Source organism: Suncus etruscus, chromosome 13 (assembly GCF_024139225.1).
Source record: "Suncus etruscus isolate mSunEtr1 chromosome 13, mSunEtr1.pri.cur, whole genome shotgun sequence".
Taxonomy (NCBI): domain Eukaryota; kingdom Metazoa; phylum Chordata; class Mammalia; order Eulipotyphla; family Soricidae; genus Suncus; species Suncus etruscus.
The window spans coordinates 48471099-48498858 of NC_064860.1; positions in this window are offsets into that span (position 1 = coordinate 48471099).

Below are 27760 nucleotides of genomic sequence, written 5' to 3' on the forward strand. Positions count from 1 at the left end.
TCCTAAAATGATCATGAAAATCTTTTGACTTTAGTTTTCCATGTTCCTTGCTTTACTTTAACTTGTAGTATTTATTTCATGCATTCTTTATTTTATTTTATTTTTATTTGGGGTCATACCTGCCTAGACTCAGGGAATACTCCTGCCTCTATGCTCAGGGATCACTTTTGGCAAGCTCATGGAACAATACATAGTTTAGGGGATTAAACCTATGCCTGTTATGAACAAGGCAAGCATCTTTCCTCTGATGCTATTGCTCAAGCCACTTTTTCATGCATTCATTTTTTTCCCAACAAGACTTCTTTTAATTCTGTTTTTACTATGCAATAAATAGAGAAATTAAAATATTTATTTGTTAAGTTATTTAGAAAGCAAATGTTGCTAGGGCCTAAGAGATAGTTCAATGTGCAGGGCCTTTGCCTTGTATGTAGCCAGTCTGGGTTTGATACCCTACATCCCATATTTTATACATTTTAAAGAGATATAGTCAGGAAATCAATTTTCATAAGACATAGCATTGTATGACCTATGTATTTGTTATTCAATTTTTCTGATCTGAAATCTGTAGTAGTATGCCAGTTTTGTCAGACAATGCCTTGACGACCATTAAACAATGTCAGATAATGCCTTGACTGACTTAAAGAGAGGAAATATATTTTCTTATAGTACTAGAATAGTCTAAAGTCAAGAGTTGATAGAGTTATTACCTTCATAATATGCATGGAAACTGTTCTCCCTCTGGCTTGTACGTATTTATCCTCATTCCATGTTTAAAATCTTGTATACGTATCATTCATATGTCTTTTCTGGGGAGGGGCACATCTGGTAGTGCTCAGACTTACTCTGGAGTTTGTGCTCAGGGGTTATTCCTGACAGGAGATGTTCAGGGGACCCTATGTGGTGTCAGGGATCTAAGCTAAATCAGTAATATGCAACATGCACTCTACCTATTGTAGTATTTCTCTAGTAGCCCCTCTTATTAGAACATCAGTAATATTGAATTAAATTCCACATTAATGATCTCTTTATAACTAAATTATTTGTTGTTTTTTTTTTTGTTTGTTTGGGGGCCACATGCACCAAGACTTGAAATTATTTATGGCAGTGTACTCAGAAATCAGTCCTAATGGTGCTCAGGGATCATATAGTATGTTATGGATCAAACCTGGGTCATCAGCATTTAAGGCAAATGTCCTACCTTTGTACTATCACTCAGGCCCTTAAATTAATCTTATTGGTGATCATTTCATAGACAGTCATATTCTGAATTTTTTGTGTTAGGGAGCTTACATATTTTCCTTCTTTTTTCTTCTTATAAATACAAATGCAGTTCATAAAAGCCAGTGAATATCTAATACTTTACTAATTGATAGTTTACTATAAGTGAATGTAAGTTCAAAACTATTACAATTTCAAGTCTGATTTTCCCCCAGTTACAATAATAAGTTGAAAATAGTCACTGCAGATGGTGGGACCTGTATTAATACATTGTTAGCAGATGTTTACTTACTTAAAACAAGTTTTCTAATTATATTAAGGATGAGTTATGAGACTGTGTTTTATAGGATCATTGCCAGGTTTAAAAAGTAAAATTTCCAATAATATCATCTTACATTGAAATCTTAGGGAGAAAGGAAACATTCAATCCAAAACATACAGTTACGGAAAGTTCACCTGTGATTCACCAGTATTCAACCAATAACCTAAATATGTGGTAATACTTAATTCAAAATCAAATTCCAAGTTGGGTTTTGACACAAATCTTATATTTATAATTTAGAAGTAGAAAACAAATAATGAACTACATGCCAATGTAGTCATTAATCAGGGAGTACGTGCTTAGTAATAATAATCACATGGACCTGAACATTTCTTTTTAAAAATTTATGTCCCCCTAATTTTGTTTTTGTGAATATAAGATTACAATTCACAAAAATTGGACATGTTATTTTCGAAAGTAAAGTGTTTGAGAGATACTGAAGATAGATTTAAAATACTCAAGGAATTATTTCAGGAAAAAATTTAATAGGCTTCTTCTACCACATATACTATAAAAATTCCTACTTAATTTCAATATTACTTAATTTCATTCCTCCTATCTTTCTTTTCTATCAAGAATATTTTTATTTTTGTTTTGGGCATATGGCAGTGCTCAGGGGTTACTCCTAGGTCTGAGTTCAGAAATCTCCTGTCAGGTTCTGGGAACCATATGGGATTTTGGGGATCAAATCTGGGAGAGCCATATAAAGGCAAATGCCTTACATGCTGTGCTATCTCTCTGGCCTTCTGGCAAGAATTCTGAAAAAATGTGCCATTGAAATAGTACAAAATGTAGGACACTACCTTGAACATGGCCACCTGGGTTTGATAACTGGATTTGGTCCCTGTACATTGCTAGGTATGATTTCTGAGTATAGAGTCAGGAGTAACGCCTTAACACTGAAAACCTCCCCTCAAAAAAAAAAAAAGAATTCTGAACAACCATATTAGATATTAAGAAGACTTACAAGTTTTTCTGTGTCAAGGAATTGCATACAATTTTAATTGGAGATTTTTGGAACAATGTTTTGTCCAGGAGTTGAATTAAGAAAATACCATTTGGCTTCTTCTGATGAAACTGAGGACCTGAAGGGTGCTCTGTCTTGTGCTTCTCTGTCTTTCCTAAATTCTTGAAGCTCTCCTCAGAGCCCTGAGAAGCAAACCCCCAAAAAACTGCATTCTGAAGCTGCCCAGCCAGCGAGTGAGTAAGAAATGGCTGGCTGTGGGGGTTGCCAGGTGAAGCGCCGATTGCTTTACCTGCGGAGACTCTGCCCTGCGGTGCTTTTTCTGAGGAAAATGAGGACCTGAAGGGAGCTCTCTTCTCTGTTTTTCCTGAATTCTTGAAGCTCTCCTCAGAGCATGGGAAGCGAATCCCCCAAAACTGTCACCTATCGGCCCCAGAAGAGTGCTCTGGTTTGCTTCGTGGCCGCGCACTCTTTCTAACCAATAAACCCCACCAAAACACGCAGGAAAAACCACACTACTAGCGTGACAATGGGGAAAACTCGCAGGCAAACACCATGCACAGAGAATGAAGACGAAAGCTCGGATGACCTAATAAATTCCAACCACCTGATTAACCTCTGGAATAAGGAACTTAAAATAGCAATATGGAAGATGTTTGTAGAACTCAAAGAAAGCATAGATTGATCTGAATAGAACACAAAGAAAGAAGTCAGAAAACTCCAAACTGAAATAGCATATCTGAAAAACACAGTAGCTCAACTGAAAACCTCAGTGGATGGCCTCTTCAGCAGGGTAATAGCAGATGAGGACAGAATCGGAGTATTGGAAGATGAGATGCAGAAAAACTCAACACAGCAAAAGAAACTGGAAAAGAACCTTAGAACAAATTATCAGGCAATGGAAAAAGGATTCAAGGAATGCAAACAGATGAAACTAGAAGTCTTTGATAAACTCAATAGAAACAACATAAGAATCATCAGAGTCCCAGAGGCCCAGGTAGGAGACCTCCAGGAATAATCAACTGTCAAAGACATCATCAAAGAGATACTCCCAGAGTTAAAGACTATGTGCAATCAAATCCTGTATGCCTGAAGAGTACCAGCTAAGAGAGACCCAAAGAAAAACACCCCAAGATACATCCTCGTTACAATGACAAATCCTACAGATAGAGATATAATACTGAAAGCAGCAAGATCAAAAAGGGAAATTACAGTCAAAGGAGCATCCCTAAGACTTACAGAAGACATGTCACAAGAAACTCTCAAGGCCAGAAGACAGTGGTGGGATATTGTGACAAGTCTGAATGAAATGAATGCCTCACTGAGAGTACTGCACCCAGCCTGAACCACATTCAGGTTTGAAGGAAGGATACATAGCTTCATGGATAAACAACAGCTCAGAAACTTCACAGATGAAAAATCAGCCTTAAAGGAAAAACTGACAGGTCTATTTAAAGACAAGAGAGATCAACAAACACAGCAAACTTATCTACAAAGATGACATTAAATCATATGACAATCATCTCCCTCAATATCAATGGACTAAATTTACCAATTAAAAGACACAGAGTGGCAAAATGGGTCAAAAAGATGAATCCAACTTTCTGCTTCCTACAAGAAACACACCTGAATAATCAGAACAAACATAGACTCAAAATCAAAGGCTGGAGGAAAATCATCCAATCAAACAACAGCCTTAAAAAAGCTGGGGTGGCCATATTAATATATGATGACACCAACTTTATACTCAGAAAAGTGGTAAGGGACAAAAATGGACACTCTATACTAAACAAGGGATATATGCAACAGGAAGAAATCAGACATTAAACATATATGCACACAATGAGAGACCAGCAAATTATCTAATACAGTTACTGAGAACTCTGAAAGAAGACATCAATAACAACACAATAATTGTGGGAGACCTCAACACAGCCCTATCAACACTTGATAGGTCAACCAGACTGAAACCCAACAAAACATACTAGCCCTGAAAAGAGTAATTGAAGAAAGAGGACTAGTAGATACATATAAGGCACTCCACCCCCAAAAACCTGAATACACATTCTTCTCCAATGTACATGGGTCATTCTCCAGGATAGACTACATGCTGACACATAAAACATACCTCCATAAAATCAAGAGGATAGAAATCTTGCAGGGTACCTTTGCTGACCACAGGCTCTGATATTAGATGTGAACTACAAAGGCACACAAAATAAGAACTTAACAATTGGAAATTAAACACCCTGCAACTGAACAACCAGTGGGTAAAAGATAAAATCAAAGAGGAAATCAAAACATTCCTGGAAACAAATGACAATGAAGACACAAACTGCCAGAATCTATGGAACACAGTAAAAGCAGTCCTGAGAGGAAAATTTATAGCTTTACAAGCACACATCAGGAAGGAAGAAGGGACATACCTGAATAACTTGATGATGCAGCTCATAAAATTAGTAAATGACCAACAAAAGGAACCAAAAATACGGAGACAGAAGGAAATAACAAAGCGGAAAGCAGAAATCAATGAAGTGGAAAACCAAAAAACAATCTGAAAGATCAACAAAAGCAGAAGTAGGTTCTTTGAAAAAATAAACAAGATTGATAGACCATTGGCAAAACTTACAAAGAGAGAGAAACCTGATTACCCGTATTAGAAATGAAAAGGAGTAGATCATGACAGATATTACAGAGATCCAAAGAGTAATTAGAGACTACTTTGAGAAACTTTATGCTACTAAACATGAGAACCTAGTAGAAATGGAAAAATTCCTCGACACTTATAACCTTCCACAGTTAAGTAAGGAGGATGTAGCATGTCTAAACACCCCCATCACTATTGAGGAAATTGAAACTGTAATCAAACATCTGTCCAAAAGGAAAAGCCCAGACCAGATGGATTTCCTAATGTATTTTTTCAAATCTTTCAAGAGGAGCTACTACTAATCCTAGGCAGGCTCTTCCATGAAATTGAAAAAACGGGAACACTCCCAAACAGCTTTTATGAAGCCAACATCACCTTGATACCAAAACCAGACATAGATGCTGCCAAAAAAGAAACTTACAAACCAGTATCTGATGAATGCAGATGCAAAGATCTTCAACAAAATCCTAGCAAATAGGATCCAATGCATCATCAAGAATATCATACACTACGACCAAGTAGGTTTCATCCCAGGAATGCAAGGATGGTTTAACATCCATAAATCTATCAACATCATACACAACATCCACAAGAAGAAAAATAAAAATCACATGATCATATCAATAGATGCAAAGAAAGATAAGGTCCAACATCCATTCTTGATCAAAACTCTCAGCAAGATGGGAATGAAAGGAACCTTTCTCAATCTATTTGAAGCCATCTACCACAAGCCAATGGCAAATATTATCCTCAATAGAGAAAAACTAAAAGCCTTTCCTCTAAATTCGGGTACAACAAGGATGTCCGCTCTCACCACTCCTCTTCAACATAGTACTGGAAGTTCTTGCTATAGTGATCAGGCAAGAAAAAGATATCAAGTGAATCCAGATAGGAAAGGAAGAAGTCAAGCTCTCATTGTTTGCAGATGACATGATACTCTACTTAGAAAACCCCAAAGATTCTACCAAAAAGCTTCTAGAAAAAGACTCATATAGCAAGGTGGCAGGCTACAAAATTAACACACAGAAATCAATGGCCTTTTTATACAACAATAATGATAGGGAAGAGATGGACGTCAAGAAGGCAATCCCATTCACATTAGTGCCACACAAACTCAAAAACCTTGAAGTCAACTTGACCAAAGACGTGAAGGATCTATAAAGAAAACTATAAAGCCCTGCTCCAAGAAATAATAGAGGATACACGGAAATGGAAACACAATCTTGCTTATGGATTGGCAGGATTAACATCATTAAAATGGCAATACTCCCAAAGTATTATACAGATTTAATGTGATCCCCTTAAAAATACCCATGACATTCTTCAAAGAAGTGGATCAAACACTTATGAAATTTATCTGGGATAATAAATACCCTCGAATAGCTAAAGCATTCCTAGGGAAAAAGAAAATGGGAGGCATTACTTTCCCCAATTTAAACTGTACTCCAAAGCAGTAGTTATCAAAACAGCATGGTATTGGAATAAATACAGACCCTCAGATCAGTGGAATAGGCTTAAGTTCTCAGAGAATGTTCTCCAGACATACAATCGCCTAATTTTTGACAAAGGAGTAAGAAATCCTACATGGAGCAGGGAAAACCTCTTCAACAAGTGGTGCTGGCAGAACTGGTTAGGCACTTGCAAAAAAGTGAAGAATAACCCCCAGTTAACATCATGTAGGAAGGTAAAATCCAAATGGATTAAATACCTTGATATCAGATCTGATACCATAAGTATATAGAACAACACGTTGGTATATCACTCCATGACATTGAGACTATTGGCATCTTCAAGGAAGAAACTGCACTTTCCAAACAAGTGGAAGCAGAGATCAACAGGTGGGAATACACTAAGCTGAGAAGCTTCTGCACCTCAAAAGAAATAGTGCCCAGGATACAAGAGCCACCCATCATATGGGAGAAACTATTCACCCAACACCCATCAGATAAGGGGCTAATATCCAAAATATACTGGGCACTGACAGAACTTTACAAGAAAAAAATCTAATCCCATCAAAAAATGGGGAGAAGAAATGAACAGACACTTTGATAAAAAAGAAATACAAATGGCCAAATGACACATGAAAAAATGCTCCTCATCACTAATCATCAGGGAGATACAAATCAAAACAATGATGAAATACCATCTCACACCACAAATATTGGCATACATCACAAAGAATGAGAACAATCGGTGCTGGCAGGGGTGTAGAGAGAAATGAATTCTTATCCATTGCTGATGGGAATACCATCTAGTCCAACCTCTATGGAAAGCGATATGGAGATTCCTCCAAAATCTGGAAATTGAGGGCCCAGAGACATAGCACAGAGGTGTTTGCCTTGCAAGCAGCCGATCCAGAACCTAAGGTGGTTGGTTCGAATCCCGGTGTCCCATATTGTCCCCCTTGCCTGCCAGGAGTTATTTCTGAGCAGATAGCCAGTAGTAACTCCTGAGCACCGCCGGTGTGGCCCAAAAACCAAAAACAAAATCTGGAAATTGACCTCCCATTCGACCAGCTATTCTACTCCTAGGGATATACCCTAAGAACACAAGAATACAACACAAAAACCCCTTCCTCACACCTATATTTATTGCATCACTATTCACTATAGCCAGTCTCTGGAAACAACCAAGATGCCCTTCAACAGATGAATGGCTAAAGAAACTGTGGTACATATACACAATGGAATATTATGCAGCCATCAGGAGAGATGAAGTCATGAAATTTTCCTATACATGGATGTACATGGAGTCTATCAGGCTAAGTGAAATAAGTCAGAGGGAGAGAGAGATGCAGAATAGTCTCACTCATCTACTGGTTTTATGAAAAATAAAAGTCATTTTTGCAATAATCCTCAGAGACAATGAGAGGAAGGCTGGAACTTCCAGCTCACTTCATGAAGCTCACCACAAAGAGTAGTGAGTGCAGTTAGAGAAATAACTACACAGAGAACTACCATAATCATGTGAATGAATGAGGGAACTGGAAAGCCTGTCTGGAGTTCAGGTGGGGGTGGGGTGGGATGGAGGGAGATTTGGGACATTGGTGGTGGGAATGTTGCACTGGTGAAGCGGCTGTTCTTTACATGCCTGAAACCTAATCACAATCATATTTGTAGTCAAGATGTTTAAATAAAGAAAAAAATGAAAAAAAAAGAAAATGCCATTTGGGACCCGAATGGTGGAGTAAGTCATACAGCATTTGTCTTGCACATGCTTCCCAGGACTGATCATGGTTTGATCACCCAATGTCCCATATGGTCCTTCAATCCAGAAGCAATTTCTGAGTGCATATGCAGGAGTAACCCCTGAGCATCACCGGGTATGGCCCAAAATAAAAAAAAATGCCCTATAAGGCTTGAGTGAGAGCAAAGCAGGTAGGGCCTTTGTCTTGCACGTGGCAGAGCTGAATTTGATCTCTGTCATCCTATATGGTCCCTCGAGCCAGCCAAGTGGAATTATTGATCTCAGAATCAGGAGTAAACCCTGAGTATAGCTGGGTGTGGCTCCCAAAACCAAAAAACCAAAAACAAACAAACAAACAAACAAAAAAATAAACCCAAAGCCTTCCAAAAAATAAAAAAGAAAATGCCATGTCATGGGTTGCTTGGATGACAAGGATGAACATATTCTTTTTATTTGGAGGAACAACTTTTTCTTGCTTCCAGAACCTTAGGTGCCTTAGCCTAGAATTTAGATAAATGGTTAGCTGATTAGAACCCTTGAGTAAACAATTTTGGAATGGAGACAGAGAGGTTTGATATTATTTGACACCTTTAAGGTCATTCTTTAGCATATAATAAGCATACAGTTGCTCTAATTAGCTTATCCAACAAGATCTTTATTTTTCCTGCCCCTTTTCTCCTTTATCTTTATTTCTGCAGTCATTCTTGACTAGCTTCAGTGTTATATGTCTTTCCAAATCAGAGCACTTGTAGAAGCAAAGATTTTAAGAGTTTCTTCCAGATATTAGCATAAATAAAACCTTTTCCTACTAGGTTATTCAGGACCAGTTAGCTCAAATGAACCATAACTCATTTTATGTCCTCTCTCCCTACTGTACTTATCAGGCTGATATTAGATCTATATTATGTTTTTTAAAGAGTTAATATTTTTTACTAGATAACTATTGTTATTTTGCTTTCTAAGAACAGAACTTAATTTTGTCATCATCGTACTGCTAATGTTTTGAAACGTGCTTGGCACATAGGAGTTTCTTACTGAATATTTGTGAACATAATAAATACAGAATGATTTTACTTCTTGCCATATTGATTAGATCCAATACCAAGTGTTATTTTGTATTCTAGAATTACAAATAACAAAACTGGAATCCCTCTTGAGATGAGAAACAGATAGCAAAGGTTATAAAAACCATTCTATTGAAGGAATTAACAATCAACCTGAAACATATTTAAATGACTCAGAAATAGAAAAAGAAATTGTGAAGACACTGTGCCCAACTTATTAAAAGAAAGAATTTTAATAAAACTTTGTCTTTTTTACAAATAGGACACACAAAACTGAAAATTGTGATGTAAGAGCTTTAGAAATAGAGGCTGACCAGAGAAGCTTTAGAGAGAATTTTGTAAGTAATATTTTAAAATTTTTCATTATTTAAAATGTAATATTTTACTATTGTACAATAATCTCATGACTTTTTACATGATGATTTTATTCTCAGATTTAAAATGTAGGTGGAGAAACATATCTTTATAGAAAATGACATAAAATAGAAAATAAAATGACTAAAAAGTCAATGACATTTTAAGTGTTTAGTTCTTTTTTGATGGTTCTTTTTATATTCTCTTTAGGACACATTATTGTTCAGATCCTTGTCTTCGAGCAGTAAGATAGAAAGCAAGGGACTGGAAGTTAAATAGCCTATTTCAGAAAAAACATTATTTAATAAAAGGGAAAGGAAGGCAGGGAAGCTCTCGGATTATGGATTCTGGAGAAAAGCAAAAAGCGTTTCTCTTTTTAGGCTTTTGAAGGAAAGGTGAGTGGGTCAGCATTTCTTTATTATGTTTTAAGCATTTGGACCATTAAAAGTACAGAGAGAAGGGCCAGTGCAATAGTATAGTGAGTGGGTAGAATGCTCCTCTTGCACAAGGCTGACCCAGCTTCAACCCACAGCATTCTATATGGTTCCCAGCACAGCCAAGAATAACTCTTAAGTGTGTAGAATTAGGAATAATCCTTGAGCAATTGTTTGGCCCCCAAACAAACTAACAGGCATATAAAAAAAAAAACAGAAAATAAAAGGAGGGTTGTTGAAAGACGCATAGATGATTTTTCTTCTTCTGGTGTCAGGATTCTCTCATATGTCCTGATTTGGAAATCAATCTGCTGACTCAGGTTGATTCTCAGCATCCCAAATGGTTCCCTGAGCCTGTCAGGAATGATCCCTGAATGTAGAGCCAGGATTAACCCCTATACACCACTGAGTGTGGCTCAAAAACCCAAAAAAGAAAACAATGTTGAGGGGAAAAGATGCTGAGATAATTCTTTACTTGTGTCTGGATCCAGCAGGGCTATCTGGTACCAACTAAGCCTCCCTTGAGCCATTACATCTGATGCTCTTTTCTAAAGGGCCATATCTCTAATTTCACCTGTCTGTTTCTCTTTCATTCTATCATTGTCAAGTTCTTGAAAGGCAAGTTTCTTCCTTGATATTAGTTAATATAAGCCATTTAGAAATATTTTTTATTAAAGTACTGTGATTTATAAAATTTATTGAAAAATTTAAAGCAGGCTATATTTTATAGAATAAATAAATTACATATTTTTAATCATCCAGTGTTTCTGTCACCTATGAAAATTGCCATTTCATTATATGAGTAAGAAATAGCTTTTTTCCCCCCAAAGTTGGAGTTAAAGCTGTCATTTTGTCTTTGCTTGTTAGTACATTCTTCAATACCTCTAATTCTAGTAAAGCTACATTCCCAGTTTGTGAGGATTAGAGCAATTTGGTCTCAATAATCTTATTATAATAAATTGAAAGTGATCATTACTACTACTACTATAATTACAAAATATGCCTCCAGAGATTTAATGTACTTTAATCTGATCTAATCTGATCTAATGACTCAGTGAAGATGCCATTATTTGTACTTTATTAGCTGAAATTAAGTTTCCACTTTGGGCATAAAAAATCACCCTAATTTGTTACATATTCTTCTATTTCAGTGGGTGATTTTATTCCTCTTATAAACCCGACTTTCAAAATGACTGTTGTAAGTATTAAAAAATATAACAATTCCTTACTAAAGAGAGTGCTACCCTTCTCATTTTGGAGGCAAAAATGTAATGAGCAGGGTTTCCAGTTTAGCTCTCTCCTATTATGCTGATTCATTGGTGTTAGTGCTGGAATTCTCATATTGTCCAGTTATGTGATTCAACAGTTCCATTTTCTGGTCCTTCATTATAATTCATTGCTTGAGAGAGAAGGGGGTAGAGAAAGAAAGAGGAAGAAACATAAATAGAGATGAATGAGAGTAAAAGAAAAAGGGAAAGAGGAGGAGAAAGCAAAGATCAAAGGGAAGATGTCTCTGGTAAAGCCATGAAATATGTATTTCCCGTTTTTTTCTTCTTCCCTGCATCTTTGTCTCCTTCCTTGTATTCATGATATACAGATATTTAAAAAATCATCACTTGAATATAATCACTATGGATAGTAGTTTCAGGAAGTAAAACATGACAGTTAATTTAGATTGAGGAAGAGATAACTTCTTTTTTTGTACCACTTAAATACTAAGACATAACCTACTCTACATTTAAGAAGGTCTGTCCATGTAGACAGTAAGAGGTGTCTGAATTGTGCATCCTTGAAAAATGCCCAAAACTTAGAAAAGAATGAAAAAAGATGGTTACCTGGCTTTCTGATGTGGAATCTATGTGGGGTTGGGTAAAGGCCTCATTAAACAAAGCAAAGTTTAGGATATTGAAAAATAGCACACATTTTCCAACACATTTTGGAACTCAGAAGAAATCAATGTCAGGCTGCCCTGGAGGCTGGAGAGTTAGATAATGGTCTAGGGGAGGCTGTGCCATATGCCTCATGGAGGAACTTGGGCTACTTCCGTTGACAAACTTCTTGGATGGGATTTAAGTCAGATGTCATTTGTTAAATTTTGTATTCCAGTGGTTCATGTTTCAGTGAAATGTCATTGTAATCTAATTTATCTCAGGACATTTTCTTCCAAAAAATATGTCACTTGGTTTTACAAATTGCCTATTACGTTCTTTTTAAATAGCTTTAGAAAAACCCAAGAAAAAGATGAAGACGCAAGTTGAAATTTTGATTTTGGCTTACACTATTGGATGGTATTTTTTATTCTGAAATCTTGGAAAATATTTCACTTGGAGGATTTGTTAAATAGTAGAATATTTGAAGGGTAGACTATATTATATGTATTCGCATATATTTTTGCTTTGCGAAATCCACTAATTTATGAGAAGCACAATTCTAACTAAAAATTGTTTAGCAAAGTTTGAAGTAACTTAAAAGCGCTATTAAAGAAAATTTTAAAAAAACTCAGATGTGAGATTATGAATATAAAGAAGATATTTATTACAAATTTAAAGAGAGGATTAGACATTTTTTAAATTCAACATGTGCATAACTGAATTTATCATATGCTACAAACTAATTATGCAGCCCAATCCTTGAATTTTTGTTAACTAACTCCATATATTTTAGCTGTTTGAAACTGGAAACATGGTGCAGAATAGCTCAGTATTGTAAGCTAATATGAACGTACCATGTAAATCTTTGGGTTCTGTCTATATCATCAATATTTATTTTCTGCTTCCTTGTACTATTTATATAAATATGCTCATTTGCAATGATCATGCTACTTTTCTGCTTTCATATATGGAACTCAATTCGAATCTTTCTTTTTTTTATCCACTTAATGTGGTTGATCAGAAAACTCTTCTTAGAACAACATGCCTAATGAAATAGTAGTTACAGTGGTAAGACTGAACTAACTACATAAATGACCAGTTTTGTGATAATGGTAGACAGAAAAAAAATAAGTTTCAGCTTGATTACAGAGAAGAGCAGAATACTATGTATACATGTATCAAATAAAGTTGATCTGGTTTTCTGTGGCAGAAACTAGCAGACACCTTTCAATAGCAATTATATCAATTTTGTTCACTATTTTTATCAGTATATGAAGGTAATTGATTTACAAAATTGTAAATATTTATCTGTTTTACCAGTGTAATATTATCAAGGCACATCCATTACCAATAGTGCCATCGATTCTCCATTGCTGTTTGTAAAATTTTTCTCCACTTCTCCCATCCTTTCTCTTGGGTAATCTCAAATCTGATATGTCAAAGGGTTTACTTTTTTGTATCTCTTAATTTTGCTTCTTTATATATGACCTATAACATCATCTCATATTTGGTACTTATCTTTCTTTTTCTTACTTATTTTGCCTAGCATGACCCCCTCTAATTCTAATCATGTTTTAGCAAAGACCATGGCTTCACCTTTACTTATAGTTCAGTAGTATTGTATGATGTGTAAATCCCACAATGATAAGTAGTAGTTTATCTTTGAAGATTTGATCAATTTCACTAGCAAACTCATCTTAATCTGAGTTTTTGCTTGGAGGACACTTTTGATTATGATTTCAACTTGCTTATCATTAATTGTTTTGTTCAGTCTTTCTTATTTCTTGCCGATTTAATATTAGAAATTTGGATTATTCAAAAATAACTGTTCATTTGTTTCCTTCAATAGGGTGCCATTAGTTCATAGGTTAGCTCATAGATCATAGTCTCGTGATCTTTCCTCATGGAATGAATTCTCCATTCAAGTAGTGGCCTGGCAATCTGGGAGCCAATTGTGAAGATAGTTGGTCAATTGTGCTAAGTTTGGACTTGAAGATTCAGAATTGTTTCAACTTTGAAATATCAGAGACCTTTGTGATTCTTTGTGGTTTCCAGAGCTACTTCTACTGGTGTTCAGTGTCAGGATTTGAACTCAGACCCTACCTATGCTAGTGGTCATAAAATTAGCTTTCAGTTTCCCTTATGGTAATTTATTTTCTGTGATATCTAGCTATAACTTCTCTTTTATTTCAGATTCACTGTTAAAGAATTATCTTCCTTTCTCCTCTTTTATTATTTTTTGTGAGTTTAGTAACTTTGTCAATTTTGTATCTATTTTATTTTTAAAGAACCAGTCCTTGTTTTCATTAATCTTTTCTATTTTTTTTTCACTTTTGTGTGTGTTTTTTGTTTGTTTGCTTTTTTTTTTTAGTTTGCTTTGTGATACTCAAAGGTTACTCCTGGTTCTGTGCTCAGAAATCACTCCTGGCTTGAGAGACCATATGAGATGCTGGGGATCAAACTGAGGTCCAGTCCTGGATCAGCTGTGTGCAAGGCAAACGCCCTACCACTACATGATCACTCCGACCCTCTTTTCTATTTTTTAAAATTATTTTTTACTTTAATTTCTATTATTTTCTTCTACATTGGGTTGTTTAGTTTAAAGGAAGTACTAATGAATCTGTCTTCAGCACAGAGCCTGAATACTCCTGAGTAAGGCAGGGTATGGTTCTCATCACAAAGAGTGGTAAGTACACTTAGAGAAATAACCACACTGACAACTACCATGACAATGTCAGTGAGTGAGAGAAGTAGAATGCTTGTCTTGAATATATATGGGCGAAGGGGAATAGAGATAGGGAACATTGGTGATGGGAATATTGCACTGGTGAAGGGGGCTGTTCTTTTTCTGACTGAAACCCAACTACAACCATGTTTATAATCAAAGTAGTTAAATAAAGATATTATTAAAAAAAGAAAAAAGTAAAAAGAATGTATACTAAGATAACTCTCTTAAGTCTTTGGTTTCTTAATACTTTATAAGCTTGTATTTTTAGTACTAATGCTACTGTATCCCATATGTTTTGATAACTTGTGTCTGCATAATTTCTTAAATCTTAGAACTCTTAATATTCTTTGATAACCTGATTGACCCAATATTATTCAGTAGCACCATTTTTGGTCCCCAGATGTTTGAATTTTCCCTAGATTTATTATCATGGTTAATTTCTGCTTGTTTTTATAGATTGTGATCTAATAAGATACTTGATATTACTTCAAATTTTAAGATTTTTTATTTTTTTATTTTTAATTATGAGAATAAAGATGCAAAGAAAGAGGACAAGGTAAAGTTACAGTGGAAGGTCAATCACCCATAAACAGAATTCTCAGAAATCCCCTTGCTGATATCTGAACTTTGAACTTTCAGCCACAGAACATTAAGAAAAATAAAACAGAACCCATGAACAATTACTTTGTCCCTCAAGTCCCCAGATTGTAATACAAAATATTTCTTAGCAGCACATAAAGCAATGTAAAGCCATAAAACTTATGTAACTCCTTAAACATTGAAGGCAAAGTACTTTTTTACATTTCCATGTACATGCATATTAGTTTAAGTTAACCTCAAAAGTTTAAGGGCTGTTTTTCTTAAGGATTAGAGTCAAAGGAGCACGGTAAAAACGGTGTTAGAGTGGCAATTACTGTTGCATAGGCCCACCAAAATATGAGGGACATGGAAAACAAAAGCCTTGGCCTAAATACAAGGAGACCCTACCCCTGAAGTTTCCTGGCATAAGACCAACTCTAGGCTCCAGGCAAACTAGTTTGTCCTATCCAGGTCATTATCTGTAGTTCCAATACACTTTTATTTTTCACACAGTCTCTGTTGTTGGTATCGTGTTTCTGTATTAAAGATCCTGAAATTTGCATATCCTACATTGCAGTCAGGATGGTGCGGAGCGTCCTCTCGTTTCACCTCACAATTAAAGGGCAATGCAGAGAGCCCTGTCCTGTAAGCAGGTCATTGTTGTTGTCAAGTCTTTTTAGTGTTAAGGGAAGTCTCTTTTGAGCAGGTCGATGTCAGAGCAGTGGTAGGGTCTTCCCTGGTAGAGGATTACTTCCAGGTGTGTTATAAAAAACCTTGGATGTTTCGTTGATAGCTTCCCTGTTCAGGGGTGAATGGAGGATGCCCATTCTTCTGAGGCCAGTGCCTGGTAAATTTTATGACTTTTATTTAAGTATTTGTTTTGCCTTTTAGAAGACCATCTGTCTTGGAGAATGTTACACATGTACCGAAGGAGACTGTGTATTTGTCATTTTGGGGGTGAAAAGTTCTATAAAATTTTATTAGCCCTGTTTCAAAGTTAAGATATCAGCAATAGGACTACTGAGAATTCTGTTTATGGATGATTGTCCTTCTACTGTAACTTTACCTTGTCCTCTTTCTTTGCATCTTTGTTCTCATAATTAAAAATAAAAAATTAATAAAAATTGTAGATTAAAAAATAAGCCTAACATGGTTTAGTATTTTAAAGATAAATAAATTTATATTGAAAAAAATTTTATTAGCCCTGCCTTTAAACTTTTCATTTAATGCATTTTTTAAATTTTTTTATGGTTTTTGGGTCACTCAAGTCTTTGCTCAGTGTTTACTCTTGGCTCGGTGTTAAGGGGTCACTCTGGATGGTGCTCAGTAGACCTATATGGTGCTATGGAAATAATACAGGTGCACTGCACTGAATGCAAAGCAAATGCCTTAACCCCCGTACTATCTCTCTGTCCCCTAAGGCATTTATTTATTTATTTTTCTGTTTGAGATATCCAATGGCATCAGGTATTAAAAATCTCCTATTGTATTATCAGTCTCTTTTTGGCCTGTTTTTATTTTACAGATTTTGTTGCCCTTTTATTTTTGTACATGTTAATGTGTTAAGTCCTCAATGTAGTAATTCTATATATAAGATATTTTTATTGGAATGTGATTATTATAACTATTGTTTATAAAAATTATTCTTAAAAATATTTGGGGGGGGCACACATGGCATTGCTCAGCATTTACAGTTGGTTCTGTGCTCAGGAATTATTCTTGGTAGTGCAGTGTCAGGGATTGCATATGCAGTACTAGAGACTGATCCTGGTTGGCCATGAGCAAAGTAAGCTCTCACCTGTTGTACTATCTTTCCAGCTCCTCTTTATTTTGACATTGAAATAGAAACATCCTAGTTATGGCACATACTAATAAGACATTTGAAATATTTCATATATCTTGACTTTGGTATTAATTTGCATAGAAACATAAACATTCATTATTTATACTGATACATACATATATAGATGACTTTGCATATATATATATATATATATGTTAACAAATTTAAACAGTGAAGTGAGGGCTGGAAAGTTGTGACTTTCATGATTGAACAAGAGCCTTCCAATGCATTTAATTCTGTTTAAAGAATTAGCTTACTTAAAAAATCCAACTTGCCATGGCCTCTATTCTTAATTAGAACAAGTGCCTTTGACATATTTGAAGACATTTGACTTGAAATAGCCAAGTTGAAAGTATTCAAGAGTGACACATAAGTGCTATTTTCTCCTGCACTCTGCACCCTCTTTCTCTTGCAGACATAAATCTCCTTGACTTCAAAGAAAGCTTCCCAGAATGAAACCACTATGTAGTAGAGCAGTCAGTCCATCCTTTACCTTTGTTTTACTCATAATTTAGCAATCTCATGTGCTGTTGAGCTCAGTGAAGTTAAGTATTACGAAATTTTCAGCACTTTGCTGCATGTCAGTGGATTTCGATTGCCAAACTCCTTGATCTCAAATGGAAATCTTGCTCTATCTGAGGAAAGTGCTTAAAATCATGAGCAAGTACAGAACAAGACCTTAGTGTATAAAATAATGTGTGCTTTACTGTTGGCATGATTACCAACATGTGAGTTGATATTGCATACCTAAAATCAATAGAAAAAAATTATTCAAGGCCATATTCTGTGGTCAGAACAGATTTTTCACAGATTTCCCCTTACACGTGACCTTGGATGACCCAGACATACAACATCCATGCAGACCCAACAATTTGTTCTGAAACATTATATAATCCTAATATGTCAATGAAAATGTTCAAATATCAAATTCCATAGTGCTACCAAAGCAGGAAAGTGAACATAGATATTTTAGGAAGATCTAGGAAAAATTACAAGGAAAATAGCATGAAGCTTTGAGGAGATAAAGTATGCAAAGTTTAAGATTTGACAATAGATGAGAGACAGTTGGATATGAATCCTGGATGCATACTTTATTGTGAAGTCACATATACATATATGTACATATACACAAATATATTTATTTTTGTTTCCTCATCTAAAAAGAAGGAAATATTAGGTGACCTTTGTTTTGAAATTGTCAACAATACCTGGAACATAGTAGTTCATTATATGTCAGAATTCTCCAAGATAAAATGAAAATAGATACAATAGATTTGTACATTTATGAACTTACATAATATGTGATATTAAATGCATATGGATATGTGAGTTTGCATATATGTATATTATATGTATTGTTAAAAAGATTCATACTGTTATGAAAGTTAAATATATTCAAATTTGTCAGCTGTATGATGGAGATCTAGGAAAACACATGGCCTAGTTCCAATTTCAAGGTCAATAAATGGGAGACCTCAGAAGGAGCTTTAGTTTCCACTTGAGACTAAAAGAAGAGAAAAAAATTGATGCTTTAGCTTAAGACATTTGGGAAAAGGGAATCCAGCATTTCTGACAGTGTTAACCTTTAGGTTCTATTTAGTTGATTGGATAGGACCAACCCACATGGAGAAATAGTTTATTTTTTCAATGTATTAATTTAACTCTTAAACTCACTCAAACTCACTCTTAAAACAACACCCTGCCTATTATTTGGGCAAATATTTAGGTAGTCTATGACACCATTAGATAGTCTGGCTCATAAAGAATTAAACAAGAGTTCTATGCAGTAGTTTTTATTATTAATAATAATCAGAAATGTAGTTCATTTATTTTCCTGAGTTCTGCTTCTACTTAACATTCTGTTAAAATTTAAATCTTAAATTTACCTTTCAGTTCAACCCATTTAAATAAAAATATTTATTAGTTATTTGATATCTGGTAATAATTATTGCTAATAAAACTAGCCTCCTGCAGCAAAGTATTAGAGTTGGAATGATGAAAATCATTAAAATGATCTACTGTTCATAAATTCGTTTTCCTACTGAAAAAATAAGTAAGAATATATATATATATAGCATGGCCATTATGCAGGTCATTGGAGTGTAGTTGGTTTTGTAAATATAATGTGTTGGAGTCCAGATGTTCTTATTTTATGATATCTCTAGCAATGCCTCCAGACCCTTCCTCCTTGCTGATTATTTTGTGCACCAGGTCACTTGCTTGTCACTGTGGTATAAAATGGAAAAAGTCTAACTTCACCAATTGTATAAATTGGCTACAAAATCCAAAATTGTGACTCATTCAGAAGATCACTTCTGTCTTTGCCATAAAGGGAGTGGTAAAAATCACCGTCAGGCATAAACTTGACATGGAGTTGGCGCGCGAGCACACGAGAAAGAGAGAGACAGAGACAGAGAGACAGAGACAAAGAGACAGAGAAAGACAGACAGAGACACAGACAGAAGAGATCATAGTTCTGTATGAAGCAAGGTCCCCTTGGGCAATATGAATATTCTGGCTCTCATGTCACTTCTGGCTCCCAAATCTCTTCCTGAGCTCAAAACTCTTCTTAGTTCCGCAATTTCTTCAACAAAGATGGTATTGGACTATGATGGTCTGTATGACCTTTGATCCAGAGTTTCCTTTATTTCTTAAGGCTCTTTTCATCAGTCCCAGTGGCAGGTGGCCTGCCCTAACAAGGCTCATGTATGAGCGAGCTTTGACAGGCCTCTTGGATGGCTCATTTGGGTAGACAAACACCTCAGAGTGAACCAGGTGGAACTTGAGCCTTGTTGCAAAGATAATACTGCTCTCATCCCAACTTTGAGCCAAGGGGGAAAGTACATATTTTTACAAGTGCAGACTTCGATTGAGCTGCCGAAAACAAACACCACAGTGAGAGTGATATAATGGCAGGATGAGTTCATGTAGAGAACAAAAGAGTGAAAGAAAATAAGGCTTCCTTGGGGCTGAAGAAACAGGTGGAGAAGGAAATATGAAAAGGAGACCTTGTGCCAATAGAAGGGGTGAACAGTCTAATTCATGAAATGATTTTTAACTCTTTCAATTCAACCCACAAACAAACCTATATATTGCTCCAATGAATCAACAGTTTTTGTAATTGTTGCTAAAACTGTGAAAATCTTTTTTGGATCACCTCTGGAAAGCAATATGATCATTTTCCAAGTATCACGAAGAACTTGTCTACAAATTTCCTGCATCACTTAGAAACAGAACTATAGGACTAGGAAAGAGGATGCCTACAAGTGAGATTAAGACTTAGACTGACAAGGTTTGTGTCAAATAATCAGTTAGGGAAGTGTTTCTAGAAGTCTTCAAGGAAAAGAGTATGTGTTTATATGTGTGTGGAGATAAAATGTGTGTATGTATGAGGAGATAAAATAAAGATATGTGTGTGGAGGAGGGGACTTAGGAGTGAAAGAGAATCAGAACCAGGATAAAGATTATACTATTCAACTGTAGAGGATAGGGTGGAAATTCTTTGATACTGCAGCAGAGCTCTAGAGTATGGGATAATTCCAAAGTTTTATCTCTTTTGTGAGGTGCTTTTATGCCAATGAGCTTAAGATCTTCTATATAGAAGACTAAATACAGTCAGTGGAAGAAAACAAGTGCCAGAGTTAAGGGTGCAGTTCACAGTAACAGCCATAGGACTCCAAAGAGATGTGGAAGGGTCGTTGTGGTGTAGACAGACTACTGTGTCCCCTATGAAGACTTCTTTCACTGTTCAGATGACCTACTCAAAGTTGAGAAAGTCAAGACTGGATAGAATCACAAAGGTTAGTGACATTAACTCAAGTTAATTGTTAACTTGCATATGGTCCAGATGTCTCTCATTTGTACCTGTTACTCATGAAAGAATTCTTAGGCGTGTTGGGGATTAGTCTTCATATACGACAAAAACCTCTTATGAGTACTATACTATACTATACTATACAGTCTAGAGTTGTAATCACAAAGAAAATTATGCCCCCCCCCCTCAAATATGACACTTGGGCATACTCTTTTGAACTGAAAAACCTTCAGAAAAAATTGGTGCAAGGCCACTCGGATCCTTATTTGTCTCATATTAAAGACACTTTTCCTATTCCAGGAAGGTATAAACATCCCTATCACTATATATAGAGAAATTAGGACCAAGAAAACTGAATAAATAAGTCTTGTTATTTCCTCATTTATGTATCACTGTAAGTCCAAACTTCTTCGTTGTCACTTTTTCATAAAGTCATTCTTTCTTCATCTAAAATATATAAATGATGCTTTCTTTGGTTATTATTTTGTGTTTTGTTTTAGTTTTGCACTGCACTTAGTAGACTGTAGGGTGCTGGTTTGGGAACCCTTTATGGTGCCTGGGATTGAGCCAATATATTCTGCATACAAAATGAGCACCTTAACCTGTGGACTATCTCTCAGTTCTCATGTAGTATATCTTGCTGTTGTTTTAGCTTGTTTAGGTCATTACTTTGAGTCATATATTTGTGAGGTTTCTCTTGCATTCACAATTAATTTTCTTCATTTTATGTCATTTTGATCATTAGCCACATAAAAAATCCTAGAAATGAAATGTTTTCTGCTCACACACAAATAAAAGCATCATGAAAGAACCAAGTGATTCTCAGAGGTGGAATTTTTGCATAAAATTGAAGGCACCTTTATTTGCATTAGGCAAGGATAAATACACACAAAATATTAGGCTTAATTCCTTAACTGCAGGTGTATAACATGATGTTTTGATATTACTATATAATGGGGAATAATTACCATAATCAAGCTAATAAACATATATTTTGCCCTATGAAGTAATCATTTTGATATAAGAACACATTCAACATATTATTATTAACTATTCACACTGTGATCCTTTAAAGCTGCATAACTTACTCATCATGTATAATTGGAACTTTGTCACATGATCTCAACTCTATGTGTGTTTAAGTTTATTTGGGGGATGCTACTGGGTACCTTGTGTACTACCAGGTAGCCTATTGATCCTATAAAAGAACTGGTAGCCTATGTAACTTTATTTTTTTTATAATTTGGAGATTCAAGTGTAATTTCAGAGTGCCATGAACATTAGGATCTAGAAAGAATCCCCTTTGGGGTTATAAAATATAGATTTCTCAATGTATCCTCACTTGGCAGAAAGAAGAAAGTTACAACTCTCTAAGACTTTTCTAAGGGCAGTGATTCAATTCATGATAATCCTATTCTAAATACTTTAGCTAAGGCTAATTTATTTGACAGAAACCTCTATAATACCATCATATTGAGGAGTTGGATTGCAATATAGTGGTTGAGGGAGCACAGACACATGACAGTGTGAATTAACTGTGTGATAATCCTATTCTAAATACTTTAGCTAAGGCTAATTTATTTGACAGAAACCTCTATAATACCATCATATTGAGGAGTTGGATTGCAATATAGTGGTTGAGGGAGCACAGAGCACATGACAGTGTGAATTAACAAAAGGTCAACCTTATAGATGAACATAATAGAAATATGGTTACCTACTGTCTTCCTCTAGGGGAGGGTAAAATGAGAAAATGTTAGAAAGTACAAAATTTCAGGTATTTTAGGGTCCCTAGACTCTTCTCTTATGCACAAATTCTTCTTAGACTAGTGAACTCATCCTATCTTCTGACTCTGAATGACATGAAAATCATCTCTCTACTCTGGGCTTTATGAATTCTTTTCTAGCATCTCATTTGTCTATGGATGCTCTCCATATAGATATTCACTAAGAATCTCAATTTTGGGGCCGGTGAGGTGGCGCTAGAGGTAAGGTGTCTGCCTTGCAAACACTAGCCAAGGAAGGACCGTGTTTCCATCCCCCAGCGTCCCATATGGTCCCCCTAAGTCAGGGGCAATTTCTGAGCACTTAGCCAGGAGTAACCCCTGAGCATCAAACGGTTGTGGCCAAAAAACAAAACAAAACAAAACAAAACAAAAAAAGGGAGACAGTAACATACTCAAGAAAGAAAACAAGGGGCCAGAGAGATAGCACAGCAGTAAGGCATTTGCCTTGCATGCAGAAGAATGGTGGTTTGAATCCCGGCATCCCATATGGTTCCCCGAGCCTGCCAGGGGCAATTTCTGAGCATAGAGCCAGGAGTAATCCCTGAGCACTGCCAGGTGTGACCCAAACCCCCCCCAAAAAAAAGAATCTCAATTTTACATTTTCATAAAATGAACTTCCTATCTTACCTTCTTCCATGATGTTCTCTTTTCTAGGTCAGTAACTGCTTTCTAGGTAAATAACATCCCCCCTGTTTTTCAAACTAAAAACTTGACTAGGCCATCCTTAACCCTTTTACCCACAAACCAAATATTAATTATTTTTCAGACTCCTAGGCCAAGCAAACAAACAAACAAAGTTTTGGGTATTTTAAAATTTGATTAAAATTAAATTAGAAATTCAAAAATAAAATTAAGGAAATTTTATTGAGCTGTCTAGTTTATTCTTTGACAATTTAGTGCATATTTCATAATTAAAGAAATATAGGAACACATGTCAAATCCTAATAACTATGTGTGCAGCTGAGCCATGAAGAAATTTAAGTAGATAAAGACCCTACATTTAAATTTACCAAAAACAACTAATCTGCTCCAATTTTCCAGGAAGAAAAACAATCTAAATATATTCTTTTTCCTTTGTAGCTAATGGAATATCAAGAACAAAAATTATTTGTTTGGGAAGCCAAAGTTCCCTCCACAAAGAAAAAATATTGGGTTTGCAAAGCCATTCTTTGATGATAGTACAAGACAGGAACATTCCATGTTTTCCCAGAAGACCACTATCTGCTAAAAGCTGTCCCTTGATCTTCACACTTTTGTGTATACTGATAATGTAGTGGCAGGAGTGTCTGGGGACAGAGTTTGATGATGAGCCAACAGATTAAGACTCAGTCAGCCACATCACATTCTTCTTTGCTATTTAAACATCCAATCATTTAACTAATATATTATCTGTTGAGTACTTAGTCTGAGCCAGCTTCAGTTCTGAGGGCTAAGAGAGAGAGCAGTGAACAGAAAATCTCCCTCCTCTTCAAGGATTCTAGAAAAGTAAAGGCAATTATTACCAAATAACTTTTAAAAGAGAGAGATGTCAGAGGTGACGAGTATAAGGCAAAAAACAAAACAAACAAACGAAAAAAAGAAAAAAATATTAAAATAAGCCACTAACACCAAAAATCAAGGAGTAGCTAGTAAGTGCCAGAGACAAAGGTGGGTGGTGATGTTTATTTATTTATATATTTTAATATATAAAATCTTTATTTAAGCACCATGATTACAAGCATAATTATAGTTGGGTTACTGTCATAAACAGAACATCCCCCTTCACCAGTACAACATTTCCACAGGTGGTGATATTTAAATAGTGAAAGGTATTTTAATAGAGGCTATTTCAATTGAAAGATGGTATTTGGGTATTTCTCAACCCAAATATGAGAATGTTGTAATTATCTTGGAAAAGAACATGCCATTATAAATGATCATGCAAGGAGTCTAGAGTTAATCCCATGACAGTATACTCAGGGGTGGAAAAACCCTGTATCTCCTAGGTCAAGGGAATTTCCTCTACAATATCCCCAATAGTTACTGTGCCTATGCAGGGGGAAAAAGAAAAGGAAAAAAAAAGCACAAAACAATCATTTTTCCACATGTTTATTTATCGATTGATCAATTTTTTTTGACGTCTTTATTTTGGTGTGGAGATTAAGGTTGATGTCTCCAATATTATTTTATTTTATTTTGTCTTGTCTTTCTCTTTCTTTTTGCACTCAAGCATGATTTGATTTCAGAACCGAGACTATCATGTGGTGCCTGTCTTTATTGATGTAGTGCTCACTGGTTTTTAATTCAATATTTCTTTCTGTATTGTTGTGGTGTTTCAATTACCTTTTTCACATCCTCTCTCAAAATGAGGTTGGAAGCCTCTAGAGAGGGACTCAGCCCATTATCAGTGTATTTGACTTTTGACTTCTTTTTTAGTTTTTTCCTCTGATTTTGTACCCCAATCTATTGCTTTTCTTTCCTTCAAACAAAACCACATATCTCGATTTATCTAGCTCTGCCTCTTAAATAGAGGGGGAAACAAGGGAGGGTTCCAGGACCAAACAAATATGTGATCACTAATAGTAAGCCAAAGAGGGATCCACTTACTCTAGAAGCCCAGGGGGTGATGGTGGGGTATATGGGTTGTAGAAAGGGAACTGGAATGGGGGTAGGACATATTTGGTGATGGATATTCCCATGATTCAATGTTAATATGTACCTAAAATACTACTGTGAAAGATATGTAAGCCATTATGGAAAAAAATTGTGTTTTTAATCAGAAACTTTCTTTGACTTACATGTATTATTATTATATCAATTATATTATATGTTATGTCACTATATTATGTTATGTTAGTTTACCTCATTATGTTAATCAATTTTGTCTCTTGAATAAATTTTTACAATAAAAATAAATAAAAAAGAAAAGAACATACAATTAAAGAGGAAACAGCAGGTATAAAAGGGGCAAAGTGGTTGAAGAGAAGTAAGGATACAGAAAAAAATATAAGCAGTGAAGGAAGGAAAAGTAAAAAAGTTATAAAATCAGAAATGTAGGATTTTGAGAGTCACTGGCATACTTAGTGTTTATGCCAAATTCTGAACTGTGATTTGGAGTGTTTGGAGTGAAATGACATGACCTACTGAAGTTTTACTCATTGGATTGAGTAAAATGGACCAAATAGAGCATAAAGATAAAGGAAGGGAACCAGAACTGTGATGCTGGTGACATGGATAACTTGGTAGCATGAATGGAAGGAAACAGTTACTGCAGTAGATGTTGAAGCAGGACTAACATAATTCACTGGAATATTGAGCATTTACTTTGAAAAACTAATAAGTTAACAAGGATAACTTAGGCCAATGATTTGAGCATCAAGAACAGTGGAGTAAACCTTAAAAGCAATGGATTATTATGGGCCATGGGGGGCTGGAGTGCTTAGGAATTTAGTCTTTAGCGTATTAGATAAACAAGAAAGGGATCAAATATGCAAGTTGGAGTTTGAATTTTAAGGTAACAGTAATAAAAATTTCCACCTTGGAGTTAATATATATATGTATATATATATATATATATATATATATATATATATATTAAAAATAAGCTAAGAGATAGAGTCACCAAAAAAGTGTACAGAGAATAAAGGCCAAACTTTTGGAATGCTCCAATCTTCAGAAAGTGAAGGTAAAGAGTAAGTATACTAGTAGATTATATAAGGTAGAAAAATCAGTAGAATGTAGTTTTCTGAAAGCCAGTTAAAGATCATCTTGAAGATTTGTTCATTTTTGACCTAATAATGGGAAAAAGTTAGCAAAGAAATCAACTTTTGGCATCAGCACATAAAAGTTTATGACCTTAGCAAAAGCAGATCTGGTGTAGTGGTGCAAGGAATAATGTGATTGGAGTGGATTCAAGAACAAGTGGGAGAAGAGAAGCTGTCAGGGGGTAGGTTTGGAAAATGAAGAGATTTTATGTAAAATGAAGTAGCAACACAGTATCTATAGGAAAAAGGATCAAATGAGAATTAAATTTTTTTAAATGTAAGAGTAATAATAGCTTACTTGTGTAAAATAGAAATGGGTCAGGAGGAAAATGACTGCTGGTGAGTGTACAAAGTAGAATTGTTAGAGCAATGTCCTTGATTTGATGGAAGGGAAAGAGGTAGCTTACAATTTCCCACTGAGGTCAGAGTTACCCATTCCACCCTTTTCCCATCTCCCAAGTGTAGGGGAGTATATCAAAATTTATAAGTAGTTCTGTGTGGAATTTCCACATATTAACTAGTAAAATGTCATATCTGATGTGTCATGGTGCTTGAGCGGCAAACTATACCACATAAAAATTTTAAAATGTCCTTTTTGGGGCACATGTTGTTAGTCATTTGTATTTTTACTTACAAAATTAATAGGAGAGATAAAGGTGTCATTACCTCAAGTCTAGATCAATTCCCCAAGTCTAGAATAAAGTGATTTTAATAATTGTATATAATACAGTTCTTATATATCACCTCTTCCTCAAATTATTCATCACTTTTCAACTTGTTTTTTTAATATTTCTTTGCAATTCCAGTGAAATAACTAAATCAATGTTACTATTATGTCATCAAGGTCATTGCTACATGTTTATTTTATAGTCTATCTTTGTTAGACTCAAGACCTCTTAATTCTCTCATCTGTATTTTTTTCCTCCTACATCCCTCAAGAATACAACTAGAGACAAACTACTTAAACCAACGTTACCAAAGTGTTAAGTTCTGACATCCACTATCCCACTCTTCAGTTGTTAATGTCTCCTGCTTATCAATAACCATAGTGGCTTATTCTTTCCCTTTTGGGTCCTATCTTCACTTTATGCTTCTTTTTTGTTCAGGCTGGGCTCCAAGACAATTCTTCATGTAATTCAGTCCCTTTCTCTCATTCTTTCCACTCAATGTTCTGCCATTGTTAAAGATATTCAATAAACTTCAATT